At 38.7% G+C, this 23,286-nt stretch overlaps 1 protein-coding gene across 3 annotated transcripts in view; it reads left to right on the forward strand.

The window, feature by feature from the left end:
* The window catches only part of LOC135472730 (methyl-CpG-binding domain protein 2-like), a 32,026-nt gene extending 16,666 nt beyond the window's left edge, over positions 1 to 15,360 (forward strand). For all 3 annotated transcript variants that reach the window (XM_064752379.1, XM_064752380.1, XM_064752381.1), the window contains one exon: positions 14,363 to 15,360. The gene's annotated coding sequence lies outside the window, so the exon portion shown is untranslated. The remainder of the gene's footprint in view (positions 1 to 14,362) is intronic.
* Positions 15,361 to 23,286: the final 7,926 nt, after the last annotated feature.

Consider the following 23,286-nt stretch of genomic DNA (forward strand, 5'->3'; position numbering starts at 1 on the left):
TACAATACTGGTCACCATGGAAGTTCAGTGCACGGAATGTTACATACGTTTGTGAAAAGGGCCTCAGGTGACAAGCTGTGCGTCACCATAGGCTGTATTCTGTAGGCATTTGTTTTGTAGAAACCTAATAGTTAGATATACACACAAGCAGAGACAGGTTGAGTAAAGGTAAAGCTTAAGACACGACTGGCAGTCCCATGTTATGTCATCCATAATTCTGACAAACCATGATCAATGATACTCTTACAAAAGCTATTCTTTTAAGAAATCACGAAGTATTTTCACACAGTTTACCAGAGGACAAATTTTTGTTCTGTCAGTATACCTGCCCTGAAGCAGTCCATCTATCCACAAGGAGTGGCAGCCAGGAATGTAGACATTAGTTGGTCAACACCTAATTTTCTACCTTAATGGCTTTGTCCAGGTTTTCCGAAGCTAAAAACATTAGCAATCGGCAAACACGTCCAACCGGTTTTCCACTCCAATGATTGTTAACAAACCAAGGCGAGACAGAAGAAAAATTGTTGCCATTATGTGTACATCTGGGCAAACAATAGATCTCTCCGAAAAAAAGAAAAGTGAATTTTTTTTTGTTTTCTGATAGTAAACAGAGGTATATTGTTTGTTTACAGGCTAATTAAGTTGTCTAGCTGGCGTTTTGTGAGCGCTGGTCGAGCGGCTCGCACATGTACAGCATTCACAGCGCTCGGCCACACCATGGTCTCTCGCTGGCATGAAAATCAATTCCTGGCTAGTGTCCAATTAGCGAGTAATGAGCTTCAATTTACATGCGGCCAGTGTTGAACATACTTTCAGAGAACACTAGAGAGTCGGAGGACCACTGCGTAATGAAATGAGTGAAACCCAGTCCTACTCACTGATTTGTCAGCTAGCTTACACACCAGTGACCCTGATTTATGTCACAGCTAAGGAAGAACAAGCTAACTTATATGACCCTTCACCAACTTATCTCTTTCTCTTTTGGTGGTGTTGGTCGGTGTGTGTGTTCCCCAGATTATGGAGAGTGACCAGATCTTGGTTGGTCAGTCAGTCAGTGAATCACTCTCTCACTCACTGTGTAGCTGACAGAGGTATTTAACGGTGGTATTTGTCCTACAAGCTTGCTCAGGCTTTGTAGCTCAAACATCAAGAGTATTTTGAGCCCGGTGAATAATGTAATTGAGGACATGGCAACACCGTTTAGACGTCTTTGTTTTTTATTACCTCATGCCTTTTCTTTTTTTTTTGTAGGCACTCTTAAATTGTTACACTTTTAGAATCTGGCCTGTGTTGACATCTCATCAGCAAAAAAGTTCTTAGTAGCTTTTGTTCCTTATTTCCAGTGTTATGTATTAGATTGCTCACCCTCTGCCATGCTTCATCTGTGGCTAGCTGAAATTAACAAAAAAATTCAATTGCAAAATTTGAGATGCCCATTTTGTTTACAAGCAGACACAGAATTTTATAATCTGATTATTTCTGATTATAAATGTTAAAATTCAGTTGTCACATTGGCGACAGCGATAGTGAAAAAAATAGCAAAACAGATTGAAATTAAAGTGGAAATAACCGTAAACATGACCAGACACTTTTTTAAACCCTTTGATAAATATAATCCCTTGTAAATATACTTTTTGGGGCAATATGATGCAACATATAACGGTATTTTGGGTATAGATAATTTCCAGCTAGTGGAGATATCTAGTCCATGTGTTCCCTGACGATGATTGCAGTGTTACTGTATCTGTAATGTATGCAGGTTGTTATGTGCATATGGTGTGATGATTTGGGGCAAATTTATCACCTCTCATTTAAAACTTATTGTTTTCCTGGGTGACACCAGTTTTTATTTGTGTTTTTCGAGCAACACTATAAAAATCCTTAAGTCAAACTGAAAATCCACCTTTTTATCTTGTCTGATCTTGATGTTTTTGTGGTTTTTCAAGGCTTTCCAATCGTATAAATATGTTTCCCAGAGGAAAAGTTGCTACATAGTCCACATTTCCCACAAATTAGATGATTTTCAACTTTTACTTCTATTTTTATACTCTCCTTCAACATTGAAAAACAGATTTATTCTGCTCCTAAAACAGCAATTTCTATTGATGTGGCTCTGTGCAGTGACCCAACATTGAGAAGCCATGGACTTCGTTATCCTGTGACTTTAGGTTGTCGTATGGTATTTCAAAGTCACCCTGTTATCCTGAATTTTCCTGTTATTCAGAGGTTTTCTGTTTATAATTCTGTTACCAGGAAGATTTCTCTTATTCCAAGGTTTTGTGTTATCCCAAGGTTTTCTGTTTATAATTCTGTTACCTGGAAGGTTTCTGTTGTCCTAAGGTTTTGTGTTATTCTGAGATTTTCTGTTATCCCAAGGTTTTCTGTTTATAGTCCTGTTACCTGGAAGGTTTCTGTTATTCCAAGGTTTTCTGTAATCCCAAGGTTTTTGATTATTCTGAGGGTTTTGTAGGGAACATACATGTTCATGTGCACTTCGTGATTATTCAAGCCAGTTGTTAGTGATGACACCCGTAGCCATTATTCACTCTGACTGGGCAGACAGTTGCTAAACACCAAAACAACAAATCATCTTCATTATCACTTTGTTACCCGATAGTGTTGTGTTATCAGCTATGCATGGAATGCTATTGTGATGTAGTGGGCATATTACTACTGTCAAGACTTATTATCAAACAGATATTTTTTTTAGATAATTTTGTATATGATGTACCTATTTGACAACCTCGAGACGAACTTGGCTGACGGTCTGGTTTATCCTTTATCGACAGTTCTTGCTGTCCGTCCAGCGTAAGCTATAGTGTTTATCTCTTGCTATTGATTTCTTCTCTACGCCTGCCATGATTTCAATAATTGCTGGTATAAATTAAGTGGAGCTTTCAGCTCCTAGTTGTAAATTTCATTGGCGTGTCTATGTTTTTTTTTTTCCCCCACACACAATTTTTTTTTTTTTTCGAGTTTGAAGCCTTTTTGGTTCCCACCCACTTAAACTTGTCTGGCCGGGTAATAGAGTATGGGCGGATGGTCCGTTGACGTGGGCTGCTCTCGTCACTGTATCGCGGCGCTGTGCCGTGAAGCGACCGTAAGTGTTAAGTAAAACACAGTCTCAAACCAGGGTGCTGAGTGGCAGCCCAGAGGCCTGGACACTTCAGTCCACCGACCGATAAACCTGGTCAGGCCAGACTGGTGGAATTCAGGCTTCAACAATAATCAATGCAATCCAGGACAAGATTTTTCCATTAGCTGCATTACAACAAATGCACAAAGCCTTCCCCCGTGCATCAAGTTCATTTCATGTGCATAGCAAGAGTGTAATTACGTGAAGATGTTGTGAGCTGGCCTGACGTAATTGCAGCACTCGTTAATTTCACACTTGCCAGATTTACCTGTTTGACCAATCAGGAGGCTAAGTGGGTTGTTTGGATACAGGCGATATGTGAGGCGCGGTGAGAACAATGCCACTCTGTTTCTGTTTGTTTACCTCTAATGTTGCGAGCCCTGTGATAAAAACGAGTATCATTAGGCTGTTACAGTGTGTGTACATGTATATATACAAGCAACAATGAAACACCGTTGCCCTGACTGAAAGCCGTCGGACAAGTGTTGGTGCCTTAAGTTATGCCCCCTTGCTTAGAATTGGAGCTCGGTCAGATATCATGTCAGCTGTTGCACACCTAAAAACACGTTGCGTAATACAGTTTTTCCTGTTTATAAGCTGAGTAATAGCATGTTCTTATTTTAATGGCTGAACCACTTCAGGTTCAACGCAGCTGTCATGTTTACAATCAAAGTCTGACTCACGCACGTACATCACTTGTCATTTTACCATGATGAGTAAGAGTATTTCAGACATGGGTACATTAAGAAATAAATAAGTAAGTAAGTAAAGGAGTAAACGTATTTCAGCATTTTTTAGCTGCTGCTCTTTGTTTTAATGCACACCTATAAAAGGAATGTTTATCTGTGAGCAACATTTCAAACTGTTTAGTTTCTGTTTTTACCAGATTAAGTGAATTTCCAAGTCACTGAACTGGTCTGACGAGCGAGAGAATGGTTGTGTTTTTGGAGGAATGTTCACTTCATGTGAACTTTACTGCTAAACTTGGCACATCTGTATTCACATCTCTTGCCTGTCATGGCACTAATTTAATTCTGGCAAACTAACAACTTTATAATAATTTGTGTTTAATTGATATGCTCTGTATTGATGGTAGTGTTAGCCATTGTGTTGTCGTCGTAACGTCTTTCAGTCACATTCATTTTCCTTATTCAGATACGCACATGGAATAATCAACCATACACTATTTTCATGATTCAAGAGATGATACATTGAGTGACATCTTGGGTGATTGACTTATGAAATTTACAAGCGGAGTATTCATGTTGTTCTAGGAGAACCGGGAAAAATGTACAATAATGTAAAAATTTGAGGAGGTTTATTTTGTCTGTTTTCTTATATGTGTATCTGTTCTCCACATCAGAACATTTGACTTTACCAAACATTGTAGAGATACAACATCTTTGTTATCCTAGGTTAAGTTCTGCATGTGAGTAACATAATTTTGTACCAATTATGAAAATAGAAATTAACCCTTGTAACTGCACTACCCTAAATAATGGTTTTATATCTTGCTTGTGGCAATTTGTAGATATCATTTAAGAGTCTTAATAAACTGTCAAAGTGATATTGCACTACCCCCTAGGAATAAGCAGAAATATGAACTGAAAGGATTGAATATGAAAAAAGTAGTTTCACTTAATCAAGTTTTCTAGTACTGTATTTCAAAGGTTAGATAGTTGCATAAAAGAAAGTTCAAATCAGTCCTGCCCTCTCCTTGAAGTGCCTTTGTATTGGAAGTTGGGAAGTCTCTTAAGAGCCGCATAAAAGTAGTGTTCTTAAAACCCCTCTTCTGACAAACATGAGAGTCTGAGTGTGAGTTATGAGTTTGAAACTCTATATATTACTTTGTAATTCTGGGCTGTAGATAACCTTTAATGATGCCAGCTTGTTCTCTTAATTTCCCCTTCTACTGACAAAGCCTATGTTATTGATGGAAATTTTTTTTATAATTTTTAGCCTCCTCTCCCTTCCCCCCCAAAACCAATCTTCTCCCCACATAACCACTTGGCCAGTTGTCGGCCTTTAGACCCCTGCTTGTCAGCCTTTCTCATTTAACCATAACAGTTGTGGAAGGAGTCAAGCGATAGTGTATGGCATTGTCTGAGCTGGCCACAGAATCGGGCTTTAAGTCTGACACAGACAATGACCCCGCAGTGAGGAGTTCGCCAACAAAAGCCCCGCAGCAACCCTACCTCCTTTTACCCGAGCCAAAAGTGGGGGGCGAGAGGCACAGCCAGGGCCTCTCCCCATTTATCAAAACCTCCGCGCCACGGCAAACATGCTCTTTTCAAGGGGCCCCAGCGAACTGTAAGCCTCTGGCTTTGTAGAGTGGTGCTCTTGAAGAGAGGCTTGCATGTGGCATTGTTCTTCTGGAAGGGAGCCCAGAAAGTGCTAAGCGGTTTAGAGGTTCCCCCCTACACCTAGACCAAATGTCCCATTCACACACAAGATTTGTGCTGAAAAAACTTAGTGGATGTGGGTAGGAGGGATGGAGTCTGCTCTTACCTTCATAGCGCGTGAGATAAGGTGCACTGAGGAGGACAGAGAGATTTGTGTCCTCCACACTGTCGGCGTAGGAGGATGACAGCAGCTCTTCAGATGACCATTGATTGACAGCATACACAGTGACCATTTATAATGTATATTATGGTGGCCTCGCTCACCTAAATGTCCATGGATTGAAAGGCACAGCAAGTGCCAGTTGAACAAATGGTTCCAGAGGAATATCACCTTACAAATAACTTCTGATTCATATTACTTTAATTGCAATGTTTCAAGCCTGTTAGAATGTACATCGAAACCTTGCAAACTAATAAGTGAGAAGTTGTAATCCTGTGACTTTGATCTGTCAACTTCTGAACTATAGAGTCATAAATAAGTTAAGTGTAAAGGTATGTTAGGGTTTAAGAGGTTGAAAGTTTTCCAATAAAGGTTCATGTGTATGGCCATATTGGCTGTTGCATTTTAAAACACAAAAGGCAGAGAAAACTAGTTAAAATGAAGCATCTCATGTGGTTTGCAAGGAAGATCATTCAACATATATGTGCTGTTAAAGCATTGTAGTTGGCTTTGTTTTCATGGGGGTCTGTCTTGAATCATCCAGAAACACCTATCTTGAAATTAAAGCAGGTCTGGCGACTTTTGAAACTGCAGTCGACATTTAGAGTTTGTATGTATAAAATATTCAATTATTGCACATGTAGTATAGGAGATTGTTCTAGTGTGCCCAACAAAGTTCATTTTTGTTGATATTATTTGGATTTAAAGGTGTGATGTACGAATAACTGTGGTGCTACATGTAATTAATCGTGTTTTAATGAACTGATTTTAGATTCCGAATACGTCACAATGCTGCCAACGGCTTTTGATTAAACTTGTATTATTTGATGACAATTATCCAGGAGTGCCATTGGTTTTTGTTTATTCTTCATAACAACAGTCACTGACAAGACTGAAGTACTCTTACTGTGTTGCGTGTCAAAATAACACGTCAAGTATGATTGCTGAACACACTGCGGCATTGATAGCGAGAAGAAAAAACTCACCACGTGCATTTGCTGTGAGCAACGTGGTGTGGACAGGTCACTGTGGTCTTACAAACAGCGATTTGCAAGCAAGCTTTTTGTCTTTGTGTATGGGAATATTGCTTTGGCGCATTGTAGATAGAACACCTGTGACTCTATGCAAAAATTTTCTGTTTACAGGTCTATCCGATCATTATGGTCACATATGAAATGGCAACGTAGAACTTTCATTGACATATGATTGGCAGATTTGACAGCTACATGTGTCCAGTAATAAATATTTGAGTGGTTAACGAGTGAGCATGTGTGGCTGAGTTGCTGATAGCGATCACACCACACCAGCTCAGCAGGAGGGATAATACCAGCAGGCATTTGAGCTCTTTAGGCTCCTAATATATACACTCACTGTCAACGGAACATAAACCACTTAATAACGAGTGCACTTTAATAATTAACAGTAAAACTGGCGTAGCGGTGGCTGGGTGTGAATTCAGGATGGAGCGGTGTTGTGAGGCGTAACGCCAGACATGTGTCGACATGAATCCTGCACCCTTGTCAGGCTCTCACCAATAATTCTATTTAACTTGTCGGCTGACAATTCACATAATTAAATTATTGTATTATTAAGTAAGGATCTAATTAGACTATTCAGCCTGTCATATGTTGATGTATACACTACTGTAGTATACAGTATGTGCATGTTTTCTGTTAGTTCACATGGTTTTGTAGTCAAAGGTACTTGTTTATGTATGATGAAATGAAGAGTTAAGGAATTTTAACTCAGCTGATTTAGATCAATTTTTCCAGATTGCATATTTTAAAAATTATGTGGGTTGGAAGTTTAATCGACGTTTGGTCCTTCTTAACTGGTTTTACACGTCCTTTGATTTTTTTTTATTTTTTATGCTCTCATTATCAACATCACATTGAAAACTATTTAATGCTTCATGACTTAAACATGTTCTTGCCATGATATGGCTTAAATGTTGCAGATGTGGTGTTAAGCTATAATCATTAATTCAATCGTTTGAAAACTGATTGAGCACTCGGCAGTATTTCCTGAAACTATTAATATTCTTTCTTAGGCTTTCTTCCCCTCTCCCTCTGCATCTGTTTTGGAGGTGACATAAAAATTTTAAATTTTTTATTTTTTTTTTAAATATTAAATACCTATTTGTAGGATTGCATACTTCAGGATGTGTAATATATCAAGATTATTTGGCATCTTTGCCAGTTATTAACTTGTGAAAATTTCCTTAGGGTCTCTTTATAAATAAAAATATCTTGACCTGCTGCAAGGTAGGGCTACTACAAGCACTGAAGAGCAACCCAGTTTTTTCACTGTGATTTTCTTGCCAAAGTTTCGGATTTCATGAGTAGCATTTGCTGGAAGTTTTGATACATCGTACTGACTCTAGGGCCTTAAGTAAAGCTGATGATGCAAGAACAGCCATCTATCAACTCAAAACTTCAAGAGCTACCAATTCGTCAAGCTATTTCACCCACAGATAAAAAAAAATAAAAGCCAAAAGCCACATTCAGGGTCTCTCCAAGAAATGCATTAGCTCTTCAGACGGCCAGCCGTGCAGTGAAAATAATCGTTTTTCACGACTCTTATTTGTTTCATTTTTGGCCATAGTGATGCGTTAGAAACCCCTCTATAAAACTGCCAAATTTTCTATGGCACGGAGAAAGTTCCTCGGCAGAATGAAGGATGATTTGCTTTACCATATTCACCGCCTCGTTTTCTTTTTCTGCACTCGGCACGTTTAATCTGGTCGCAGATTTGACGTCTGAGTCTGGAAATGAAATGGAACAGCCTGCCATGAGCTACTGCTTGTATAAACCTCATCCCTCCATTGGTATTCCAAGAAGACCCTTTGCTTTGGTAATTAATTCCTTTTCACTTTACCAAATTAGTGTGAATGGTTGGAGAAGATTGGTGGTGAAGATTCTGATCAATAGGCCTGTTTGGAATGAGTATATAGGTACACTTTACCCGTTTATAGATACCTCAAGACATCCCCTCAATACAGAGCTGTAATCAATATATGCTGGTTGAGCTATGTAAACTTGTTTCACCGCTGGACACCTCTCAATCCAATCTGTGCTGGTCACGGACAACTTTGCTGACCCTTCTGGACATTCCTCTGTAACAGTTTGGGATTTAATTGAATCACTGCGCAAAGCCATTTCGAAAGAAACCAGTGAACGTATGTAGGGTTTACCACGGCAGCCTGTGGGAGGAACAGATTGCCTGTACCTTTACACATCCTTACACTTCTCTGTTGAATCAATGAAGGTTTATACTGCTCCCAAGATTTTTATTTTTTGCTGCTTTTTTTTTTTTTTCCTCCCTTTTTTCTTTCTCTGTATTTTTGAATAATTACATTGCCATCGGTGGCACAGTAATCAATATAAATGGGCAACTAATTTGATATTTACTGAATTAATCGTGGAATTTGTATAGATTTGCAGGAAAATTGTCCTTCTCCTCCTGGATAATCACAAAGTGATTGACGAAGCCGATCTCCTTTCCAAGTGTTGTAACAATCCTCCCAGACTTGATATGGGCCCAACTTCTCCCGTAGCTCTGGTCCCAATTAATACCACTTTATTTCGGCGTGGTGAAAATGGCATGCAGAGGTTTTAACTGATATCGACTGTCTGAAATGGAGTATTATTGCAGCGGCTTGGTCTAATCTGGCCTCGGTTTCTTCTGAAGATCTACGTCTGAGAGCCGACAAGAAAAAGAAAAGAAAAAAACGGAGACAAAAGATTGGGTTTTAGACAGAGATAAGGAGTTGTATAACCTCAGATTTTTTTTAGGACAGATTCATTAAGTTAAAAGAAAATTGGCCACAGATTGTATGGAATTTATTTTTCTTAGGACCCAAATGATTTACTGAGCTGGAGAAAGAGTATAGCCAATCCTGACACTGTACATTTGTTTTCAAGACAAACCCTTCACACCTACAAATCCTCATACTTCCTGGTTTACAGTGTGTGCGTCTGACTTGTGATTATTTTAATAAGCATACAGGGAGGTTGTTGCCTTTGGCTTATTAGCGTTGGAATTGTTATTTCAATGTTGTTATGTGACTCCAAGACGAATTGTTTGACAACGGTGTTACAGTGTAAGCGAGCTTAAATGTGTTTAGACATTGTTTAGATGATAATGCTCATAATATCTTAAGTCCATGGTGAGGAGCAATAAATTACATATACTGTTTTATTTCTTTACTGTCTTTTTATTTGCGCTTGCATGCAATGAGAGCATCTTGATTTGCAACTGTGGGTGTAGGGGTTAAGCAAATCAATGTGTGCTTGCCGTAAAATCTGCGAAACTAGTTAAAACTATTCCAGTTCGGTACATGTTTTATTGCCAGTTTGATAAATGTTGTCTCACTAGCTTTCAGTTTGTACCTGTTATTTACCCTTTGGCCATTTTGCTTTAGGTGTGAGGGTTGCACTGCGCGCAGATCGGAACTACCTAGTATAATATTTCATTTCACCTGAATTGTAGTATTTTGAAACTACACATTTTGCTTGATCCTGATTGATTCAGAAACCTTATATAGGACAACTTAAATAGTTTTTTGATGATGTCTGATCAAGGGAAAACTTAACTGTTGACAAAAGTACCATATTAATGTATTTATATCCTTCTGAAAGTGCATTTTTACATTGCAAACTGTAGGTGAAATACAGTATGGAGAGATCTGTTTATTTGTATTGTTGAACTACTTGGCATATGCATATATATATGTACATGTAAGTTTGTACTTCGAGAGCTTTGTAATATTGATATTTAAGCATTGTTTGTTTGACGCGCTTCCATCGTCTGGCCTGTGCAGATATTTTGTTGTTCAGCATGTGGTTTTCGAGGCACGAAATTATGACTATGCACGGATTTCCCTTTAGGCTGTTGTGAGTTTTGTATCTTGATAAGTATTCAGACTTCCGCCTTAATTCTACTGTCTACACCCCGTGATTGTACTTGTTAATTAGATAATTACATTTGTTGTATATGTGAACCTATGTTACAGTTACTTTAAAAATGAATCTTTCATGTAAAGTGGCAACCTTTGCACAGGAAAGGGATGTCACTTGGGTGTCACACTCTTCTGTAGTTCATTTCATTTAACCCTCAGCTTATTTAATCCTGGGTTTATTGAATTATAAATACGATGTCTTTAATTTCCATATTTAATCTTCTGTAATATTACCCTTCAGGGCTTCAGTAGGAGTTGACTGCTTGTTGGAAAATTTTACAAGCTTCAGGCTTCGAATCCCTGTAATATTATTGGCAAACTTGACCTCTTTATTGGCGATAAGACCAAACGACCCGTTGATGGACACTTAGCCCTGTTTATGACGGGTGTATTTTAATACAGATTTGACAAGAGGTGTAAGAAAGTGGCTCTAAAATTCATTTTTCCACTTGAGCGAGTGCAGTGTTGAAGGGAGGATGTGATGAATACAGGTAATTCTGAAATCTTCTCCTAATGTGGAAACGTCTTCTGCTTGACAGGTCAGGGTGAAACCCAAGGTTTCAGTAGCACGTTTGCCAGTATTGAGGATATCTGTCCATCATATTAACATGACGCAGGCATGGGGATAAAATGTGGGGAGATGGTAATGTCTGATTGCAGCCTATGGTTTAAAGTCGACCACCGCCAGCTATCTAGGGAACCAAACCGAATACTGTGCAGCAAAGCTTGCATGTATTTGTAACTGATATATAATCTACCTGATCGTACAGAGTCACCAATCAGCAAACAGTTGTTTTTAACAAAGAAATTATGCCCAAATGACGCACTTGATTTGCTTTGTGAAACAATGAAATCTGTGATATCGTTTGCTTTCCACTTAGCAACATCAAACTTTTTTTTCTTTTACAGTAGCCTTTTGTACATGAATGTGACATTTTGTAAACATAAATATTGCTGTTCAATCAAGAGCTTTCCAAGAAATTATTGCATATCAAACAACTGTAAGTGGATTGTTTAAAATGTCATACTGTTGACTTTTTCTTGGTTACACCATTTTTGTGAGCATTTTGCAACCCTGAAGGCATTTATCAGGATGCTGTTGGATTTATTTTCCTATTTGTGGAACCATCAGCCTACATGTATGTAGTTTTTTCTTGCATTATTTTTTTTTTTTCATAAACAATGACCCAGTGTAGGTCATGTGTAAGATACGACTTATTTGTGTATGTAATTAAATTCGGTTGATGTGAGATCAAGTCCTACTTTTACTGGCTTCCTCTCCGGTCGTACATGGGAAGGTCTGTCAGCAACCTGCAGATGGTCGTGGGTTTCCCCCGGGCTCTACCTGGTTTCCTCCCACCACAATGCTGGCTGCCGTCATATAATTGAAATGTTCTTGAGTTTGGCATAAAACACCAATCAAATAAATAAATAAAGGTAGTTAAATTACTGATTTCTTTTTGTATGTACCCATTTGCTTGTGTATAAGCCTTTATTAGATACTACTGATTAATAGGACATGTATGATACCAACATTATGAGTATTGGCAAAATTTATGGAGTTTGTTGTTATATGTAACACAGATTAGAGGGTGGGGGGAAAGTTGAACTTTTAATAGGATGTGATAGCCGACTGCATTAAGGGAAAGTAAGAAAAAAGCTGTGTTTGAGATTTCATCTCTTTGACATGTAACACAGCAAAGCATTTAGATTCATTAACCTGCGGGTTGTCAACTGACAAACCCAACTGTGAACAATTGTACACTTTTATTCAGTGGCTATCGTAGCATAGCTGGCTGATGAGTATTGATTCGTACCCAAGTGGAATTCAGTAGAGTTGGTAATGAGGGGATATCCCTTGTTCAGACATTGAGGCACATGAATTGGTTATTACATCTACAGGATAGCACTAATGGATAAATACACCCAGATTGCATTATATCTTTATCAAAAACAGAAAAAAAAAGTAAAATGAATAAATGAATTTTTAAAAATTCAGCCTAATTTGTTAGCAATTAAACTGCCACTGATTTCCCACAAATATGATCCATTTCATTCCTGATCGCAGATCTGTGTGATAGAAATATGATCCATGACATCTTAAATATACAGCTTCTCATAAAACACTATAAATGGCCATCTTTAGCTAAAAATAGTAATGAAGCTGTATTGGAAATTTAAAAATGGACATCATGATGAAACGATTACCTCAGTTACAACCTTACATAAACTGTTAAATATCTAGCTAGTGACAGCATTCTGTGTAACTTCTGAATTCTGTTAACATTTCTGAATGACACACTACAGCTTTGCATGCCTTACATGATAATAATAAATACTTCTTGGTTGAAAAATATTCTGTTAGAAGGTATTGTTTCATTTCTCCGGTCTGCACCCACCTCCCCCAACCCGCCAAGCAAAAAGAAGTAGGATGGGGGACTGCTGCACTTGTAGTTCATCATCTGTACATTCACTCACTTTCTTACTGAACATTGCAGTTTTGTGAACCACATACCTGTTCGTATTAAAATGTACATGTGTGGTATAAGTTGTGGTTTTGCCTCCTCAAGGTCGCCTTGCCTCCACTGTTTTTGTGTTTGTGACACCTCGGGTAGTATTCAGTTACTTGCCAGAGGCGATTGATTTGGTCCAGACATCTTTTTTTTCACATGTTGAATAAAGCATTATACACTAATAAAATATTATGAAGTAAATAAATAAAATTTGTGGATTTAAAAACCCAGGGTTAAATATATGTAAATACTAATATGAAGCTACAGATTTGTTGGTACTTATTTGCTATTGTATACCAGTCCAAAATATTATTACCGATACAATAAGGGATCCCTTGCTGGCTTACTCAACAAAAGATGCTTTTGTGTGTCCTTACAAATCCTCTAATTAATTGGTTTCATGTATTTAGTTCACATTCAGCCCCTGGCAGTTTGTCTTTGTTCCTAGGTGACTACATGTAGGTCCTGTTGTTCACCTAAAGCTCAGCATTTTTTATGTGACACATTTTGCTTGACAATCTGATTGATTAATCCAACCCAGTTAATCCAATTAGGACAACTTACGAGATTTTGTGAACTTTTTTTGTTTTCTACTAGAAAACCATAAACATTGGAATCATCGGTATCATTCCCAGGCCTTTATGTCATCTGTACACTTGTGCATTTTTACATGTCAGAAACATAATACATTATTTGTTCTCCACTCTGAAGATTTTTCTACTGGCATTGAACTATTTTAGTTTTACTTTCAGGATGAAATCCTTGTGACTTGCTAAAGAGACTAAATCTTGGGTGTGGTCGTCCCTGCTAATTAGTCAGTCAGTCAGTTCATGGGAATGGTTATAAAGCATTTTAGTCTGATGAAGACCTAGCTTAAGTGTGTCAGTGACGTGGGAGCGAGGTCTTTCCTGCCTTTTAGGGGTTACCATGGATTGCCGTTTTATGGGTGATATGACCTCAAGTACGGTGTTAAATGCTAGTCAGTCAGTTATCTACCCTTTGATGTTCGCTATGGGGCTAATTCCATGCTGTCATAAAGCTAACCGTTCTGATTTTCAGACACTTCAGTAATCAGTAATATTTCTCACCCACCTTGTGCACTGCCGGATGAAATGTGGTACCCATGGCCCAGTTTCTAACAATCTTTGCAGTTTACTCGTTCATTATTGGTTCTTCGTCTCATTTATCCAGGTCTTCCCCGGCATACTGCAAAGATGACTGGTCACATTTGCTGACGACTGAAGATTACAGCCGAAAAGGACACTTCTCCTTAAATGAGGACTTTCCAATCAAGGCTAGCAATGTCCGGCAGAGCTCTTCAGTTCAAGAGGTGGGAAAGATCAATGACATCACCATGGATACTGGGTATTGGGCATCTGGAGGATTTTTATCTGTAAATGGGAAAATTCCATTCCAGAGGTGGCTGGAAATTCAGGGAGTTTCAAGTCCTTCATCTAGCCTGCAAAGGGCAGGCGGCAGCCAAGTGTTCGCCTTCTTCATTGATAATCCCCCAGTTTTAAGTTAATAATTTCCCGGTCGGAAAACATGAAGAAAGACAGAACCAGAAAAACGGACAGTGATCTCAAACTCAAAACTACTATTAAAAACTTATTGAAATTTTCAGTCTTCATGGAGGGCAGACTGCTTTTATGGAGATCATACACTGCGCAGTGAGTGCCAGGTTAACCTTTATTTAAATAAAAACATGTTAACCAAAGTTGACCATTTTTCTTTGTTTGTTGTTTTGCTTGGTTTTGTTGAATTTATTGATTTATTCATTTTCCTGGAACTTATCTTTCAGAAGAAGCATTATCATTCTTTTAACGATGTTTTAGTGTGTTTGACCACCTGTATCCACAGATATAGACCCTAATTCTTCAACCTTTTCATCTGCTTCTGCGGCCAATATTTTGAAACATCCTGAGAGAGCTGTATGGGGTAGAGAAATAATATGCACAGTTTTGTGAAGCTTGTATCTTTCATGACACAAACAAATTGTTTTTAATGTCATTTTCATAATAGTTGTATGCATAAATTCCACTGAATGTACTTTACTGATCGAAAAGGCTGAAGATTTAAAGTAGATATGATATTATTCTGGTTTGGCTTACCAATAACAACCAGTAACTCAGTATGTTTCTATATTATATGTATGTCACAGGCTTACAAACTTCTTATATTATAACTTTTTTGTCCCTCAACAACAGCATTGTAATGACCGAGAGGTGTATTTGTTTTTTGTTTGTTAGCTTGATGTCCAACAGGCTTTTTAAGAGTGTTTTGGTCATTCAATGAAATGGTCAGTATTCAGCCCAGGTGTTCCAGTGCAACCATGTTTACAAGTGCTGCCCTGCATATTTTGGGTGGACTACTCTTGTTTAAGCATTTGTGCAGTCTGTAGTTCATAGATGACCCATGCATTTTCTTCCACTCATAGTGTGCATATGTGCATGTTAAACATCAGTGAAAGTTTTCAGTAACGTGTTAAATATCGGTGGTATACCAAGGGCTCTCGGGTATCCTCTGCCATTACATTATTGCAACATTCGGATTTGGTTCACCTTTAACCTTTGGACAAAAATTTGTAAGATGAGCTTAAAATAAGATGTACTTTAGCACATATGTGTATGTCTCTTCTCTGAAAGATTACTTAAATGTTTGTGAACATTGGGAGTTGCGGTTTGCACTTTCCTTGTTGTAAACATCCTGAATTTTTGACCATGTATTATCAGTGTCCTTGATACACCATTGTATAATGGCTCTGTGTTCAGTTGAATACAACAGGTGAATGGGCAATCTTTGCCACTGCAGATAACATGTATCCTGTGGACATACATGTGCGTGGAAGGACAGTTTCCTCTATCCATAAAACTGACTGCCATCGTATTGTGGTATGAGTGAAAAATTCTTAAGTATAGCATCGATGAAATGAATGTTTCTGGGAGCCCTTGCAGCCCAACTGTACTATAATAACCTCTTCTGCAAGTTCACTACATGTAGCTGTGGTGACGAAATAAAGAGGTGATCGCTTAAATCCATGCAGACTTCTTCCAATTTGGCTGCGGCCATATGTCCGGAAATTTGCCAGGTACATGTACCTGATGAAGTGCAGTGGTTTCTTCCAGGTTCTGCAAGGTTTCCTGCACCCAAAAACCAGGCCACTGTGATCTAATAGCTCCATCATTGCATGAGTACTACGTCAAAACACCAATGGAGTGAATGAATAAATCAGTATTGTGTGCTTTTTTATGCAACATTCATTGAATGTTGCCAGTTTGACATGTATAAAATTGGTATGCTTTGTGAAGAAACGGAAATGCTGATGGCAGTATTTCACATTATCAATAACAGGAGATAACAAGAGATGCATTTTTTACAAGATGTAGTCTTGTTTGTCAGCCATTGAAAATTAATTGTGAAATGAATGATGAATTCATGTGCCAAGTGAATTCTGTAATTTTGTAATTTTGACAGCAAAATAAATCCTTGCGTTCCATGTAAATATTTGCAGTGGCCTTATGCATGGGAATAGGTTTGCAAAGTTGTTAACCTGTCATTAAAAATCACTGAAAAGGAAAATTTAAAAAAAAAAAAAAAAAATTAAAGAAGTTTACTTTAGCAAAGTAAATTCAGTGTGATAATGGACTGAGCATCAGCACGAAAATGCTCAGGCTTCTTGGATGATTTTTTATCCAGCCATGCAAGTTGTATGCACAATATACCATTGGGAGGGAAAGCATTAGTGGCGTTTTTTCTGGTATACTTAAGTTGGTGATAAAATGTCTGTTGTGGAAAAAAGAATCAAAACTTTAGCCATTACTACACTTTACGTATCTCAATACCGAGAATAATCATGCTCCTTGTTACAAATAAGAAAAAAAAAGCCGTTAACAATTGGTTCCGAACAAGGTATCCCTCTATTAACAGGATGTTGAGTGCTTGACCAAATACAGCTCACAAAATTGAGGATATACAAGTGTATCTTTAATTTCTGTTTTGATTTTACAGCCAAAAATTAGCTCCAAACTTCAGTATAATCAAACTAGACTATTTCCTTTCAACTCGTGTACTGTAATTCTTCAACATTTTCTCATGTTTGCAAGATGTTTTTTTCAAGCATATTCTGAAGGCATCATTCGGTGTAGATTAATAAAATTATACTTTCTGTGAAGCCCTGAAAATGGCCTATCCAAACAATGTAGTTTTGTCTTCAAAATCGAATTATAAGTTAGCATAAACTGAACTGAAAGTTCCTGTGTTATATGTGAAAAAGTTGAGGAATTATGGTAACTGCTTCGAGAAATGTAGCCATTTTTCTAGTCACACATATCTGCTGTCTATTTTTGACGGCAGTATTAATTATTGACTGAATATAATTAACAATGATTTCAGCATAGGAATTTAACTAGAGAAGTGCACGAATGAATGAACTATGTTATTAGTCGGAGAAATCCATTAGAGTGCAACTTTATTAAGATCAAGGGAGAGGAGAGTTTGATAATGACAATATAAATGTTTATAATTACTTATTTTAATCTCCTCAGGGCAGTGCCGTGTACAAGTATCCAATCCCTTGGGAGGTCATAAGATTCTCAGCCATTTTGTTTGGCAACAGGCTTTGTTTATTTGCCTTTGGAATGCAGTTTCTTTTGCTGTTACTTCTGACCATATAATTGCCGATTTATATTCCCAGGAGAATGAAATACTTAAAGCATATTATGATCTGCAGGATCATCACTGGCTGAGACAAATGTATGGGCCGTTTATCGAAGTTGTGGTGGGAAATAATTTACATTATCCATTTAAGGCTTGGCTGATTTCAGTGCTGGATGCTGATAGTTGTTGGACTGATGGGATTTGCCCCACAGGTCTGCACAAACTCCTGATCTCTCCTGATTACAGATACGCGATTCTCAGCATCACAGTGTGAATGGCCATGACATTTAGAGAGAAGATCTGGGCTCTCAGTTTTTCCCTGGGTATCATAATGTGATGGAGTACTGCTGTGTTTTCTCGGACTTCTGTGACACAGACACGGCACGGTTCATTGGTCAGCAGGAGCATTCATAGCTCTGTCACAGCGAGAATAGCAGGCCTGACACAGTGGGATGAAATGCAGTCATCAACCGCTGAAATTTGATTGGATCTGTCAAATGATGCTGGGGGTCTCTTGAATCCAATGAGATGGAAAATTGGTATGTTAGCGATAAGGAGTGGATCTATGGCATGTTTCTTTGAGCTGGCTGTGATTCCGGATTCCTCTCAACGAGGCTGACCAAATTCACCGTAGAATAAATTAGTGCTCCGCTGTTCTAAAGCTCATTAGCCACCAGTGTGGTGATTACATGCTTTTTACACGAAGCAGGTTTACGCAAAGAGTGTGTTGATTTTGTACACTCGGTACCACAAGATAGCTTCAGTCTCTCTCTGTATTATCTGTCTGCAAGAGAACAGCTCTTACCCCAACTCCCCTTTCCTTTGTTGTAGCAAACATTCATTTAAGCCCACTCAATCAACCTTCTTAGCTCAGCCTGCAGCCTTTTTGTTAGGGGATAACAGTTAAGGTCAGGAAACTCATGGAGTGTTTTTATATTATTCCCAGGTTTGAGGAACTCCATGCATTTCCGCTACTTCACGGATAGGCTTTATGCTGGCAGGGTCATTTTCTGAGCATTAAAACCTGATATCCATCTCGACAACACGGAACATCAAATGGCAGCTTCGTTCTGTTAGGATTTCAAAGCCTGTTAATTGAGACACGGACAGCTCTTTTTCTTTCTAAAACTCTGTCTGTTTCCTTTAACTGCACCATGTTCATTTTTAAATCAAGATGGATCACGATGGCATTTTGAGACGATACACATTCCTCTGGACTGTAACTTGTCTGCTAACTTAATCACAGAGATTATTATTGATGTGCTTTATTGGTGCAATCTGCATAATTGGGGGGAAATGGTCAATCTGTTGTCTGTATTGGACCAGCCGTGACGCTCCTGACTGAGTCTCATGTCTGCCGGAGGGGATAGACTAGGATTGCTTGTCCTCTTCAACTTGTCTTATCCCTCTCCTCCTAACCCACCCCTAAACAACCCTTCCCCCCTCCCATCTCTTCCATGTAAGACGCTCATGCACAGAGATAACAGAAGAACAGCCAGACCTTCCTCCTTAACAACCTAGATTTCTTTTAGGACTTCGAAGCCAATTCAAACATGAGGTATAGCCATTTGAGTATAGAAAAATAAAAAAAATGTCATGATATTTAGCTTATCATAGAGCTTGTTATGCTTCCACACATCACGGTTGGTTCAAGATTGTCTATGGACATGCATTGAATTTCGGGATTTTTGTCTTGAAATTTATGAATTTTTTTCACCGTGCAATGTTTGTTCTGGCTTTTTGTTATGAAACGTCAATATTCTTGAACCAGACCCAGCTTTTTTATTAGTGACTCAAGGCAAACCAATCAAGCGGTCTTTTCATCTCTAATTTCACCAAAAGCAGTATATAATTCATTTTCCGTTAAGCGGGCTGAGAGCTGTTTGCTTTCCATAACTTGTGTTCATATTGTCTTTTAACTGGGACATCAGGTGGGGTTTACAAGAGAGCCAGAATAAGCCAGAACGACGCTGGTAGCAGGGGGACGCTGGGGACAGCACGGAACCCTGATTAATGAGTTAAACACCGTGAGTTGCAAGCTCTGTAATCAGCTGCTTGTGGTAAACTGGTTTGTGGAAATGACGTTGACTGGAGAAGTGTCTATAGGGACCCAGGACTCTTCCATACACTTCAGATATCCACCTTGGACAGGCCTTATGTAAGGGCTTTTTTATGCATTCCTCTCTCTGGAGACCTTCCTCCTTTGCCAGTATCTCTACAGGTAATAATGCTTTATTCAAACTGGGTCTACCTCCCCAGGAGTTTTAAAAGGAAATTTTTGCTAATGCAGATGAGACCATTTCAATGTATTGCCTCAACATTAATATATTCCCACCCTCCTCCCTCCCCTATGTCAACCTTGCATCCTCCCCACCCCCCAATCATATTATGAATGCTTCCTGTAATATTTTCTAAGAGTCTTTATAATTTCCAGCAGTTGAATGTAAAAATGAAATGCTTGCAGTTCACAAGTTGACAGTTCATGGGTTCGCGTTCCTGTAGTAGAAGGTTGAGTGCTCAGCGCAAGTGATAAATCTACTTCAGGGGATAAAAAACACGAAGTTGCAGAATTTACACCTGTGCCTATTAGCGAGGTAGTTTGCGGTAATTGTATAAATGTTGAAACGTTGAATTCCGCCATGGACATAAATGCTTTTATCTGCCTCTCTAAGGAATATTTTCCAATGTAATTTTGTGCATTTTTTACACATCAACCCCAGCTTTTAGCCCTTCTTCGAAATAAAATCGCTGTTTAGATCTTTCCAAAAAGGTTCTCTCCACGTTAAGTATCCTGTGCATGGAAATATGAGCTCCAGTGAAACAATGGCATCCAGCCTTTCTCATTGGTTGAAGGTTTAGAAATGAGATAGCAGAGTAAGAATGCTCACTTCATGCCAACCATCTTAGCCAATCTTAATGCTTTGCACAGTGAAATGGTTTGATGTCATTACAGTAATTGATAAACACGACTGTATAATCTGAGAATTGAAAATACGCTTCGTTTTATGCTGTCTTTCGATCAGCCATTAAAAGATTTATTTGATGTCAACAATTTGTCACTGCATTACATGTATGTATTTATAGTACACGCATACTTCATTGTGAGTGAACATGTCGTAATGGTTTGCTGTTCATGTCAGCATTATCAATTTTATATACATGCATAGTTAAACACCGTTCAAATAGCCAGCATTACAACACTCAACACAGACTTAAGTGTCAAATTTAGAAATGGGCCATTTTGTAATGGGTAAAGGCGCTTGTATTTCAAAAGCTAGGACCCACAAGATGTCGGCCTCAAACACAACCTGGGACAGGGTATAATTTTGTAAATTCCCCCAATTTGACTGCGTGTGGGCCTTGGTGATAATAAGTGGTTGATTTTGCTGGTGTGAGTGAGTGAGTGCTTGTGGCTTAACGTTGTACTTAACAAATTTTCAGTCATATGACGACGAAGGAATCTTTAGGGTTTATATGATGTGCCGCCTTGTTGCAGGATGAATTTCTACTGCTCTTTTATATAGTGCTGCTTCACTGAGACGCCGCACCGAAGGCAAGAAAGCCACACCTCCCGAGCCATTATACTAATTTTGGGTCAACCAGTCGTTGCACTATCCCCTTCATGCTGAACGCCATGCAAGGAAGTTTCAACTCCCTCTTTTAAGTTCTTCAGTGTGAATCTACTGCACCCGAAGAGGACACTCTACTAACTGTTCTATCTGAATGAAAGGGTTGCAGGAGCAAATCATATTCTTACTACTGTAGTTCAGGTGCAGCTCTTAGTCAGGAGATCAGTTTTTCAGGTACCTTAAATGACAGTAAATTTTGTCCATGACTATCTTGCCCATGACTGTTTTTCCCATTTTTCCTAGTCTGTTGGTTGTATTTGATTTTAGAAAGGTGTTTTGAAGTTTCCTTGGAACATGGAATGATATTCTGCTGGAAAATTGTTAGCACCAAAATAATATTTTGTGACATTTATTTGCCTCTAAAAATGCACTTTGTGGGTGAAGTTTTAAGTCATTGAGGGTACTTTTTGAATTTCACTGCCATCTTCCAGATGGCATTAAGAATCATTCTAGTCTAATACATGTAAATAAATATATTTATTTAGGTAAATACTAGATCTGAACTCAAAATTTATAGCTGTTCAAAAAATTGGATCATCATCACCAATGTATTCTGATTAAACTGGACCATGTAAATATAAAAACGATTGTTGGTAGGAAGTCATTTGTATTCCCTATTTGCGATTTTGCATCCTGACTGAGCCAAATTCATTCAGTCTCATCCTAGTTTCCACAAAGGCTAAAGTTGGCCCGTTGATCCCCGTGCATGGCAATACCTGTCTGATAGGGAGATTCCCAAGCCAAGCACTTCCCATGTAATCCTGTCATGATATCCAGGGCTTATTTGGGCAGGATTTGGAAGGAAGAATTCCAGACACCATCTGGTATTGGAATGAGGGTAGGGGCTGTATTAGGCTGGCTGGCCATCAGTGGCGGGGGTACAGTGCATGTCCAGGCACCTGTGTCCAGCACTGACCTTACATCCTCACCGCGGCCCTCATCTGGTTATCAGGCCGGGATTGGACCATCTGATCATCCTTTACACAGACTAAGCTGTGGGGAAATTACCTCAGCAATGATATTACATGCTGCTGGTTTTCGGTGCGAGATGAGCCTACCCTAAACTTATTAAAACTATCAATAAAGTTAAAGGAAGGATAAAAGTCTCGAGACATGAAAACCACATCAGCCATCAAGAGAACTGGCCATGCAGTGTGGCCACAGATCTAGGTTGTACTTTTGACAGATCCAAGGCTTTACCCTTAAAATTGGTTGCAGTGCAAAACAGTCATTTACGGCGGTATGCTGGCTTAATTTTGCACAGGAAAAGCGAGGTCTCAGCCTGAATGTACAGACATTTGATTTATTGGCTGCTGACTGACAAGTTTCCTTCTGAGTAAAACCATTTTATGGTTTCAATTATCTTGGTCAAATAATAAAGGGACATGGAAGGGCACAGATGTACGTTGTGCTTTTGGTATGCATGGATATAACGGCTCTACCATTATACATGTACCTCTGTGGCTTGATCTGAGTGCTACTGTTTTCTTGTGAAAGAAACATTCGTGATTCTTAGCAGGCTGGTTTCATGAAGCTCACTTAGCTAAGTTTGCCTTTAGATACTATGACGAAGTATGTTGTAGAGATATAAAGTGCACTTAGTTAAGGGCCACTTAACACTAAGTATGCTTCATGGGGCTGGTTTCATGAAGCTCACTTAGCTAAGCTTGCCCTTAGATCCTATGACAATGTATGTTGTAGAGATATAAAGTGCACATAGCTAAGGGCTACTTAACACTAAGTATGTTTCATGAAACCGACCCGTGGCAACTGGCAATAACTGGTAACAAATCATTACAATGATGTTGCATATACTCACTTGCATGTGCA

The sequence above is a fragment of the Liolophura sinensis genome, chromosome 8 (genome assembly GCF_032854445.1).
Source record: "Liolophura sinensis isolate JHLJ2023 chromosome 8, CUHK_Ljap_v2, whole genome shotgun sequence".
Taxonomy (NCBI): Eukaryota; Metazoa; Mollusca; class Polyplacophora; order Chitonida; family Chitonidae; genus Liolophura; species Liolophura sinensis.